The sequence below is a fragment of the Schistocerca americana genome, chromosome X (genome assembly GCF_021461395.2).
Source record: "Schistocerca americana isolate TAMUIC-IGC-003095 chromosome X, iqSchAmer2.1, whole genome shotgun sequence".
In the NCBI taxonomy this organism is placed as follows: Eukaryota; Metazoa; Arthropoda; class Insecta; order Orthoptera; family Acrididae; genus Schistocerca; species Schistocerca americana.
This window is the reverse complement of record NC_060130.1, coordinates 2,523,147-2,535,748: the sequence shown is the minus strand read 5'-3', so window position 1 is coordinate 2,535,748 and position 12,602 is coordinate 2,523,147.

Below are 12,602 nucleotides of genomic sequence, written 5' to 3'. Positions count from 1 at the left end.
TAGTCCTCCAACCTACTTGGCTCCAAGTGGATATTGCTGCCTCGGGCACCTTATGGTCCGTCTCCTGTGAGTCTAGATTTTCGAATCCGACGCAAAACCTGTAGTTAATTGTAACGTTCAGGGTCTCCTAATGACGATGGGATACTCAAATTACGTCGACATTAAATACATCGTTCACCCGCCGACTTGTCCCCAATGGGATATTGCTGCCTCGGGCACCATGTGGTCCGTCTCCTGTGAGTCCAGATTTTCGAATCCGACGCGAAACTGATAGTTAATTGTAATGTTCAGCGCCTCCTAATGACGACGGAACACTCAAATTGCGTCGAGATTCAATACATCGTCCTCCAACCGACTTGTCCCCAACGGGATATTGCTGCCTCGGGCACCATGTGGTCCGTCTCCTGTGAGTCTAGATTTTCGAATCCGACGCAAAAGTGATAGTTAATTGCAACGTTCAGGGCCTCCTAATGGCAAAGGAACATTCAAATTGCGTCGACATTCAATACATCGTCCTCCAGCCGACTTGTCTCCAATGGGATATTACTGCCTCGGGCACCATATAGTCCTTCTCCTGTGAGTCTAGAATTTCGAATCCAACGCAAAACTGATGGTTAATTGTAACTTTCAGGGCCTCCTAATGACGATGGAACACTCAAATTGTGTCGCGATTCGATGCAACGTCCTCCAGCCGACTTGTCTCCAAGGATCAATTGCTGCCTCGGGCACCTTATGGTCGTTCTCCTGTGAGTCTAGATTTTCGGATCCGACGCATAAGTGATAGTTAATTGTAACGTTCAGCGCCTCCTAATGACGATAGAACACTCAAATTGTGTCGAGATTCAATACATCGTCCTCCAGCCGACTTGTCTCCAAAGGGATATTGCTGCCTCGTGCACCTTATGGTCCGCCTCCTGTGAGTCTAGATTTTCGAATCCGACGCAAAACAGTAGGTTAATTGTAACGTTCACGGCCTCCTAATGACGATGGAACGCAATTATTGCGTCGAGATTCAATACATCGTCCTCCAATCGACTTGTCACCAAGGGGATATTGCTGCCTCGGGCACCATGTGGTCCGCCTCCTGTGAGTCTAGATTTTCGAATCCGACGCAAAAGTGATAGTTAATTGTAACGATCAGGGCCTCCTAATGACAAAGGAACACTCAAATTGCGTCGAGATTCAATACATCGTCCTCCAGCCGACTTGTCTCCAAGGGGATATTACTGCCACGGGCACCTTATGGTCCGCATCCTGTGAGTCTAAATTTTCGAATCCGACGCAACCCTAATAGTTAATTGTAACGATAAGGGCCCCCTAATGGCGATAGGACACTTAAATTGCGTCGATATTCAATATGTAGTCCTCCAACCTACTTGGCTCCAAGTGGATATTGCTGCCTCGGGCACCTTATGGTCCGTCTCCTGTGAGTCTAGATTTTCGAATCCGACGCAAAACCTGTAGTTAATTGTAACGTTCAGGGTCTCCTAATGACGATGGGATACTCAAATTACGTCGACATTAAATACATCGTTCACCCGCCGACTTGTCCCCAATGGGATATTGCTGCCTCGGGCACCATGTGGTCCGTCTCCTGTGAGTCCAGATTTTCGAATCCGACGCGAAACTGATAGTTAATTGTAATGTTCAGCGCCTCCTAATGACGACGGAACACTCAAATTGCGTCGAGATTCAATACATCGTCCTCCAACCGACTTGTCCCCAACGGGATATTGCTGCCTCGGGCACCATGTGCTCCGTCTCCTGTGAGTCTAGATTTTCGAATCCGACGCAAAAGTGATAGTTAATTGCAACGTTCAGGGCCTCCTAATGGCAAAGGAACATTCAAATTGCGTCGACATTCAATACATCGTCCTCCAGCCGACTTGTCTCCAATGGGATATTACTGCCTCGGGCACCATATAGTCCTTCTCCTGTGAGTCTAGAATTTCGAATCCAACGCAAAAATGATGGTTAATTGTAACTTTCAGGGCCTCCTAATGACGATGGAACACTCAAATTGTGTCGCGATTCGATGCAACGTCCTCCAGCCGACTTGTCTCCAAGGATCAATTGCTGCCTCGGGCACCTTATGGTCGTTCTCCTGTGAGTCTAGATTTTCGGATCCGACGCATAAGTGATAGTTAATTGTAACGTTAAGCGCCTCCTAATGACGATGGAACACTCAAATTGCGTCGCGATTCAATGCATCGTCCTCCAGCCGACTTGTCTCCAAGGTTCAATTGCTGCCTTTGGCACCTAATGGTCTTGCTCCTGTGAGTGTAGATTTTCGAATCCGACGCAAAACTGATAGTTAATTGTAACATTCAGGGCCTCCTAATGACGATGGAACACTCAAATTGCGTCGCGATTCATTGCATCGTCCTCCAGCCGACTTGTCTCCAAGGGTCAATTGCTGCCTTTGGCACCTAATGGTCTTGTACCTGTGAGTCTAGATTTTCGAATCTGACGCAAAACTGATATTTAATTGAAACGTAAAGGGCCTCCTAATGACGATGGAACACTCAAATTGCGTCGAGATTCAATACATCGTCCTCCAACCGACTTGTCTCCAACGGGATATTGCTGCCTCGGGCACCATGTGGTCCGTCTCCTGTGAGTCTAGATTTTTGAATCCGACGCAAAAGTGATAGTTAATTGTAACGTTCAGGGCCTCCTAATGGCAAAGGAACATTCAAATTGCGTCGACATTCAATACATCGTCCTCCAGCCGACTTGTCTCCAATGGGATATTACTGCCTCGGGCACCATATAGTCCTTCTCCTGTGAGTCTAGAATTTCGAATCCAACGCAAAACTGATGGTTAATTGTACGTTTCAGGGCCTCCTAATGACGATGGAACACTCAAATTGTGTCGCGATTCGATACAACGTCCTCCAGCCGACTTGTCTCCAAGGATCAATTGCTGCCTCGGGCACCTTATGGTCGTTCTCCTGTGAGTCTAGATTTTCGGATCCGACGCATAAGTGATAGTTATTTGTAACGTTCAGCGCCTCGTAATGACGATGGAACACTCAAATTGCGTCGCGATTCAATGCATCGTCCTCCAGCCGACTTGCTCCAAGGTTCAATTGCTGCCTTTGGCACCTAATGGTCATGCTCCTGTGAGTCTAGATTTTCGAATCCGACGCAAAACTGATAGTTAATTGTAACATTGAGGGCCTCCTAATGACGATGGAACACTCAAATTGCGTCGCGATTAATTGCATCGTCCTCCAGCCGACTTGTCTCCAAGGGTCAATTGCTGCCTTTGGCACGTAATGGTCTTGTACCTGTGAGTCTAGATTTTCGAATCTGACGCAAAACTGATATTTAATTGAAACGTTCAGGGCCTCTTAATGACGATGGAACACTCAAAATGCATCGAGATTCAATACATCGTCCTCCAGCCGACTTGTCTCCATGGGTCAATTGCTGCCTTTGGCACCTAATAGTCTTGTTAATGTGAGTCTAGATTTTCGAATCTGACGCAAAACTGATATTTAATTGAAACGTTAAGGGCCTCCTAATGACGATGGAACACTCAAATTGCGTCGAGATTCAATACATCGTCCTCCAACCGACTTGTCTCCAACGGGATATTGCTGCCTCGGGCACCATGTGGACCGTCTCCTGTGAGTCTAGATTTTCGAATCCGACGCAAAAGTGATAGTTAATTGTAACGATCAGGGCCTCCTAATGACAAAGGAACACTCAAATTGCGTCGAGATTCAATACATCGTCCTCCAGCCGACTTGTCTCCAAGGGGATATAATTGCCTCGGGCACCTTATGGTCCGCCTCCTGTGAGTCTAAATTTTCGAATCCGACGCAACCCTAATAGTTAATTGTAACGATCAGGGCCCCCTAATGGCGATAGAACACTTAAATTGCGTCGATATTCAATATGTAGTCCTCCAGCCTACTTGGCTCCAAGTGGATATTGCTGCCTCGGGCACCTTATGGTCCGTCTCCTGTGAGTCTATATTTTCGAATCCGACGCAAAACCTGTAGTTAATTGTAACGTTCAGGGTCTCCTAATGACGATGGAATACTCAAATTACGTCGACATTACATACATCGTTCACCCGCCGACTTGTAACCAATGGGATATTGCTGCCTCGGGCACCATGTGGTCCGTCTCCTGTGAGTCCAGATTTTCGAATCCGACGCGAAACTGATAGTTAATTGTAATGTTCAGCGCCTCCTAATGACGTCGGACACTCAAATTGCGTCGAGATTCAATACATCGTCCTCCAACCGACTTGTCTCCAACGGGATATTGCTGCCTCGGGAACCATGTGTTCCGTCTCCTGTGAGTCTAGATTTTCGAATCCGACGCAAAAGTGATAGTTAATTGTAACTTTCAGGGCCTCCTAATGGCAAAGGAACATTCAAATTGCGTCGACATTCAATACATCGTCCTCCAGCCACTTGTCTCCAAGGATCAATTGCTGCCTCGGGCACCTTATGGTCGTTCTCCTGTGAGTCTAGATTTTCGGATCCGACGCATAAGTGATAGTTAATTGTAACGTTCAGCGCCTCCTAATGACGATGGAATACTCAAATTGCGTCGCGATTCAATGCATCGTCCTCCAGCCGACTTGTCTCCAAGGTTCAATTGCTGCCTTTGGCACCTAATGGTATTGCTCCTGTGAGTCTAGATTTTCGAATCCGTCGCAAAACTGATAGTTAATTGTAACATTCAGGGCCTCCTAATGACGATGGAACACTCAAATTGCGTCGCGATTCATTGCATCGTCCTCCAGCCGACTTGTCTCCAAGGGTCAATTGCTGCCTTTGGCACCTATTGGTCTTGTACCTGTGAGTCTAGATTTTCGAATCTGACGCAAAACTGATATTTAATCGAAACGTAAAGGGCCTCCTAATGACGATGGAACACTCAAATTGCGTCGAGATTCAATACATCGTCCTCCAACCGACTTGTCTCCAACGGGATATTGCTGCCTCGGGCACCATGTGGTCCGTCTCCTGTGAGTCAAGATTTTCAAATCCGACGCAAAAGTGATAGTTAATTGTAACGTTCAGGGCCTCCTAATGGCAAAGGAACATTCAAATTGCGTCGACATTCAATACATCGTCCTCCAGCCGACTTGTCTCCAAAGGGATATTGCTGCCTCGTGCACCTTATGGTCCGCCTCCTGTGAGTCTAGATTTTCGAATCCGACGCAAAACAGTAGGTTAATTGTAACGTTCATGGCCTCCTAATGACGATGGAACGCAATTATTGCGTCGAGATTCAATACATCGTCCTCCAATCGACTTGTCACCAAGGGGATATTGCTGCCTCGGGCACCATATGGTCCGTCTCCTGTAGGTCCAGATATTCGAATCCGACGCAAAATGGATTGCCAGTTGTAACATTCAGAGCCTCCTAATGACGATGGAACACACAAATTGCATCAAGATTCAATACATCGTCATTCAGCCGACTTGTCTCCAACGCTCTATTGTTGCCTCGCGCACCTTATGGTCGTTCTCCTCTGAGTCTACATTTTCGAATCCGACGCAAAATTGATAGTTAATTGTAATATTCAGGGCCTCCTAATGACGATGGAACACTGAAATAGCGTCGAAATTCAATACATCGTCCTTCAGCCGACTTGTCTCCGAGCGTCCATTGCTGCCTCGTTCCCTTATGGTCGTCCGCCTGTGAGTCTACATTTTCGATTCCGACACATAACTGATAGTTAGTTGTAACGTTCAGGGCCTCTTAATGACGATGGAACACTCAAATTGCGTCGAAATTCAATACATCGTCCTCCAGCCGACTTGTCTCCATGGGTCTACTGCTACCTCGTTCACCTTATCTTCGTTCTCCTTTGAGTCCAAATATTCGAATCCGACGCAAAACTGACCGCTAATTGTATCGTTCAGAGCCTCATAATGATGTCGGAACACTCTAATTGCGTCGAGATTCAATACACTGTCCTCCAGCCGACTTGTCTCCAAGGGGATATTGCTGCCTTGGACACCATATAGTCCTTCTCCTGTGAGTCTAGAATTTCGAATCCGACGCAAAACTGATAGTTAATTGTAACGTTCAGGACCGCGTACTGACGATGGAACACTCAAATTGCGTCGAGATTCAATACATCGTCCTCCAGCCGACTTGTCTCCAAGGGTCAATTGCTGCCTTTGGCACCTAATGGTCTTGCTCCTGTTAATCTAGATTTTCGAATCCGACGCAAAACTGATATTTAATTGTAACGTTAAGGGCCTCCTAATGCCGATGGATCACTCAATTGCGTCGAGATCCAATTCATCGATCTCCCGCCGACTTGTCTCCAACGGGATATTGCTGCCTCGGGCACCATGTGGTCCGTCTCCTGTGAGTCTAGATTTTCGAATCAGACGCAAAAACGATAGTTAATTGTAACGTTCAGCGCCTCCTAATGACCATAGAACACTCAAATTGCGTCGTGATTCAATACGTCGTCCTCTAGACGACTTGTCTACAAGGGGATATTGCTGCCTCGGGCACCTTATGGTCCGCCTCCTATGAGTCTAGATTTTCGAATCCGACGCAAACTGATAGTTAAATGTAACGTTCAGGACCTCCTAATGACGATGGAACACTCAAATTGCGTCGAGATTCAATAGATCATCCTCCAATCGACTTGTCACCAAGGGGATATTGCTGCCTCGGGCACCATATGGTCCGTCTCCTGTAGGTCCAGATATTCGAATCCGACGCAAAACGGACTGCCAATTGTAACGTTCAGAGCCTCCTAATGACGATGGAACACTCAAATTGCATCAAGATTCAATACATCGTCATACAGCCGACTAGTCTCCAACGGTCTATTGCTGCATCGGGCACCTTACGGTCGTTCTCCTCTGAGTCTACATTTTCGATTCCGACACATAATTGATAGTTACTTGTAACGTTCAGGGCAACTTAATGACGATGGAACACTCAAATTGCGTCGTGATTCAATACATCGTCCTCCAGCCGACTTGTCTCCATGGGTCTACTGCTACCTCAGTCACCTTATCTTCGTTCTCCTGTGAGTCCAGAAATTCGAATCCGACACAAAACGGACTGCTAATTGTAACGTTCAGAGCCTCCTAATGATGATGGAACACTCTAATTGCGTCGAGATTCAATACATCGTCCTCCAGCCGACTAGTCTCCAAAGGGTTATTGCTGATTCGGGCACCTTATGCTCCGTCTCCTGTGAGTCTAGATTTTTGAATCCGACGCAAAACTGATGGTTATTTGTAACGTTCATGGCCTCCTAATGACGATGGAACACTCAAATTGCGTCGAGATCTCAATACATCGTCCTCCAATCGACTTGTCACCAAGGGGATATTGCTGCCTCTGGCACCATATGGTCCGTCTCCTGTAGGTCCAGATATTCGAATCCGACGCAAATTGGATCGCCAATTGTAACATTCAGGGCCTCCTAATGACGATGGAACACTCAAATTGCATCAAGATTCAATACATCGTCATTCAGCCGACTTGTCTCCAACGGTCTATTGCTGCCTCGGGCACCTTATGGTTGTTCTCCTCTGAGTCTACATTTTCGAATCCGACGCAAAACTGATAGTTAATTGTAACGTTTAGGGCCTCCTAATGACGATGGAACACTGAAATAGCGTCGAAATTCAATACATCGTCCTTCAGCCGACTTGTCTCCAAGCGTCCATTGCTGCCTCGGGCACCTTATGGTCGTTCTCCTGTGAGTCTACATTTTCGATTCCGACACATAACTGATAGTTAGTTGTAACGTTCGGGGCCCCCTAATGACGATGGAACACTCAAATTGCGTGGAGATTCAATACATCGTCCTCCAACCGACTTGTCTCCATGGGTCTACTGCTACCTCGTTCACATTATCTTCGTTCTCCTGTGAGTCCAGATATAAGAATCCGACGCAAAACGGACTGCTAATTCTAACGTTCAGAGCCTCCTAATGATGATGGAACACTCTAATTGCGTCGAGATTCAATACATCGTCCTCCAGCCGACGTGTCTCCAAGGTGATATTGCTGCCTTGGGCACCATATAGTCATTCTCCTGTGAGTCTAGAATTTCGAATCCGACGCAAAACTGATGGTTAATTGTAACGTTCACGACCTCCTAATGACGATGGAACACTCAAATTGCGTCGAGACTCAATACATCGTCCTCCAGCCGACTTGTCTCCAAAGGGTTATTGCTGTCTCGGGCACCTTATGCTCCGTCTCCTGTGAGTCTAGATTTTCGAATCCGACGCAAAAGTGATAGTTAATTGCAACGTTCAGGGCCTCCTAATGGCAAAGGAACACTCAAACTGCGTCGAGATTCAATACATCGTCCTCCAGCCGACTTGTCTCCAAGGGGATATTACTGCCTCGGGCACCTTATGGTCCGCCTCCTGTAGGTCCAGATATTCGAATCCGACGCAAAACGGACTGCCAATTGTAACGTTCATGGCCTCCTAATGACGATGGAACTCTCAAATTGCGTCGCGATCTCAATACATCGTCCTCCAGCCGACTTGTCTCCAAGGGTCAATTGCTGCCTTTGGCACCTAATGGTCTTGCTCCTGTGAGTCTAGATTTTCGAATCCGACGCGAAGCTGATAGTTAATTGTAATGTTCAGGGCATATTAATTACGGCGGAACACTCAAATTGCGTCGAGATTCAATACATCGTCCTCCAGCCGACGTGTCTCCAAGGTGATATTGCTGCCTTGGGCACCATATAGTCATTCTCCTGTGAGTCTAGAATTTCGAATCCGACGCAAAACTGATGGTTAATTGTGACGTTCACGACCTCCTAATGACGATGGAACACTCAAATTGCGTCGAGACTCAATACATCGTCCTCCAGCCGACTTGTCTCCAAAGGGTTATTGCTGTCTCGGGCACCTTATGCTCCGTCTCCTGTGAGTCTAGATTTTCGAATCCGACGCAAAAGTGATAGTTAATTGCAACGTTCAGGGCCTCCTAATGACAAAGGAACACTCAAACTGCGTCGAGATTCAATACATCGTCCTCCAGCCGACTTGTCTACATGGGTCTGCTGCTACCTCGGTCGCCTTATGGTCGTTCTCCTTTGAGTCCAGATATTCGAATCCGACGCAAAACGGTCTGCTAATTGTAACGTTCAGAGCCTCTTAATGATGATGGATCACTCTAATTGCGTCGAGATTCAATACATCGTCTTCCAACCGACTTGTCTCCAATGGGATATTACTGCCTCGGGCACCATATAGTCCTTCTCCTGTGAGTTTAGAATTTCGAATCCAACGCAAAACTGATGGTTAATTGTAACGTTCAGGGCCTCCTAATGACGATGGAACACTCAAATTGTGTCGCGATTCAATGCAACGTCCTCCAGCCGACTTGTCTCCAAGGGTCAATTGCTGCCTCGGGCACCTTATGGTCGTTCTCCTGTGAGTCTAGATTTTCGGATCCGACGCATAAGTGATAGTTAATTGTAACGTTCAGCGCCTCCTAATGACGATAGAACACTCAAATTGCGTCGAAATTCAATACATCGTCCTCCAATCGACTTGTCACCAAGGGGATATTGCTGCCTCGGGCACCATATGGTCCGTCTCCTGTAGGTCCAGATATTTGAATCCGACGCAAAATGGATTGCCAATTGTAACATTCAGAGCCTCCTAATGACGATATAACACACAAATTGCATCAAGATTCAATACATCGTCATTCAGCCAACTTGTCTCTAACGGTCTATTGCTGCCTTGGGCACCTTATGGTCATTCTCCTCTGAGTCTACATTATCGAATCCAACGCAAAACTGATAGTTAATTGTAACGTTCAGGGCCTCCTAATGTCGATGGAACACTGAAATAGCGTCAAAATTCAATACATCGTCCTTCAGCCGACTTGTCTCCATGGGTCTACTGCTACCTCGGTCACCTTATCTTCGTTCTCCTGTGAGTCTAGACATTCGAATCCGACGCAAAACGGACTGGTAATTGTAACGTTCAGAGCCTCCTAATGATGATGGAACACTTTAATTGCGTCGAGATTCAATAGATCGTCCTCCAATCGACTTGTCACCAAGGGGATATTGCTGCCTCGGGCACCATATGGTCCGTCTCCTGTGGGTCCAGATATTCGAATCCGGCGCAAAACGGACTGCCAATTGTAACTTTCAGAGCCTCCTAATGACGATGGAACACTCAAATTGCATCAAGATTCAATACATCGTCATACAGCCGACTTGTCTCCAACGGTCTATTGCTGCATCGGGCACCTTATGGTCGTTCTCCTCTGAGTCTACATTTTGGATTCCGACACATAATTCATAGTTAATTGTAACGTTCAGGGCCTGTTAATGACGATGGAACACTCAAATTGCGTCGAGATTCAATACATCGTCCTCCAGCCGACTTGTCTCCATGGGTCTACTGCTACCTCGTTCATCTTATCTTCGTTCTCCTGTGAGGCCAGATATTCGAATCCGTCGCAAAACGGACTGCTAATTGTAACGTTCACAGCCTCCTAATGATGATGGAACACTCTAATAGCGTCGCGATTCAATACTTCGTCCTCCAGCCGACTTGTCTCCAAGGGTCAATTGCTGCCTTTGGCACCTAATGGTCTTGCTCCTGTGAGTCTAGATTTTCGAATCCGACGCAAAACTGATATTTAATTGTAACGTTAAGGGCCACCTAATGATAATGGAACACTCAAATTGCGTCGAGATCCAATACATCGACCTCCCGCCGACTTGTCTCCAACGGGATACTGCTGCCTCGGGCACCATGTGGTCCGTCTCCTGTGAGTCTAGATTTTCTAATCCGACGCAAAACTAATAGTTAATTGTAACGTTCAGGGATTCCTAATGGCGATAGAACACTCAAATTGCGTCGAGATTCAATACGTAGTCCTCCAGCTGACTTTTTTCAAGGGGATATTGCTGCCTCGGTCACCATATGGTCCGTCTCCTGTGAATCTAGATTTTCGAATCCGACGCAAAACCTGTAGTTAATTGTAATGTTCAGGGCCCCCTAATGACGATGGAACACTCAAATTGCGTCGCGATTCAATACATCGTCCTCCAGCCGACTTGTCTACATGGGTCTACTGCTACCTCGGACACCTTATGGTCGTTCTCCTGTGGGTCCAGATATTCGAATCCGACGCAAAACGGACCGCTAATTGTAACGTTCAGAGCCTCTTAATGATGATGCAACACTCTAATTGAGTCGAGATTCAATACATCGTCCTCCATCCGACTTGTCTCCATGGGTCTACTGCTACCTCGTTCACCTTATCTTCGTTCTCCTGTGAGTCCAGATATTCGAATCTGACGCAAAACGAACTGCTAATTGTAACGTTCAGAGCCTCCTATTGATGACGGAACACTCTAATTGCGTCGAGATTCAATACATCGTCCTCCAGCCGACTTGTCTCCATGGGTCTACTGCTACCTCGGCCACCTTATCTTCGTTGTCCTGTGAGTCCAGATATTCGAACCCGACGCAAAACGGACTGCTAAATGTAACGTTCAGAGCCTCCTAATGATGATGGATCACTCTAATTGCGTCGAAATTCAATTCATCATCCTCCAGCCGACTTGTCTCCATGGGTCTACTGCTACCTCGGTGACCTTATATTCGTTCTCCTGTGAGTCCAGATATTCGAATCCGACGCAAAACGGACTGCTAAATGTAACGTTCAGAGCCTCCTAATATCGATGGAACACTCAAATTGCGTCGAGATTCAATACATCGTCCTCCAGCCGACTTGTCTCCAAGGGGATATTGCTGCCTTGGGCACCATATAGTCATTCTCCTGTGAGTCTAGAATTTCGAATCCGACGCAGAACCTGTAGTTAATTGTAACGCTCAGGGCCTCCTAATGACGATGGAATACTCAAACTACGTCGACATTACATACATCGTCCACCCGCCGACTTGTCTCCAATGGGATATTGCTACCTCGGGCACCATGTGGTCCGTCTCCCGTGAGTCCAGATTTTCGAATCCGACGCAAAAATGATAGTGAATTGTAACGTTCAGCGCCTCCTAATGACCATAGAACACTCAACTTGCGTCGAGATTCAATACGTCGTCCTCCAGCCGACTTGTCTACAAAGGGATATTGCTGCCTCGGGCAGCTTATGGTCCGCCTCCTGTGAGTCTAGATTTTCGGATCCGACGCATAAGTGATAGTTAATTGTAACGTTCAGCGCCTCCTAATGACGATAGAACACTCAAATTGCGTCGAGATTCAATACATCGTCCTTCAGCCGATTTGTCTCCAAGGGGATATTACTGCCTTGTGCACCTTATGGTCCGCCTCCTGTGAGTCTAGATTTTCGGATCCGACGCATAAGTGTTAGTTAATTGTAACGTTCAGCGCCTCCTAATGACGATAGCACACTCAAATTGCGTCGAGATTCAATACATCGTCCTCCAATCGACTTGTCACCAAGGGGATATTGCTGCCTCGGTCACCTTAGGTTCCGCCTCCTGTGAGTCTAGATTTTCGATTCCGACGCAACACTAATAGTTAATTGTAACGTTCAGGGCCTCCTAACGGCGATAGAACACTCAAATTGCGTCGAGATTCAATACGTAGTCCTCCAGCTGACTTGTCTCCAAG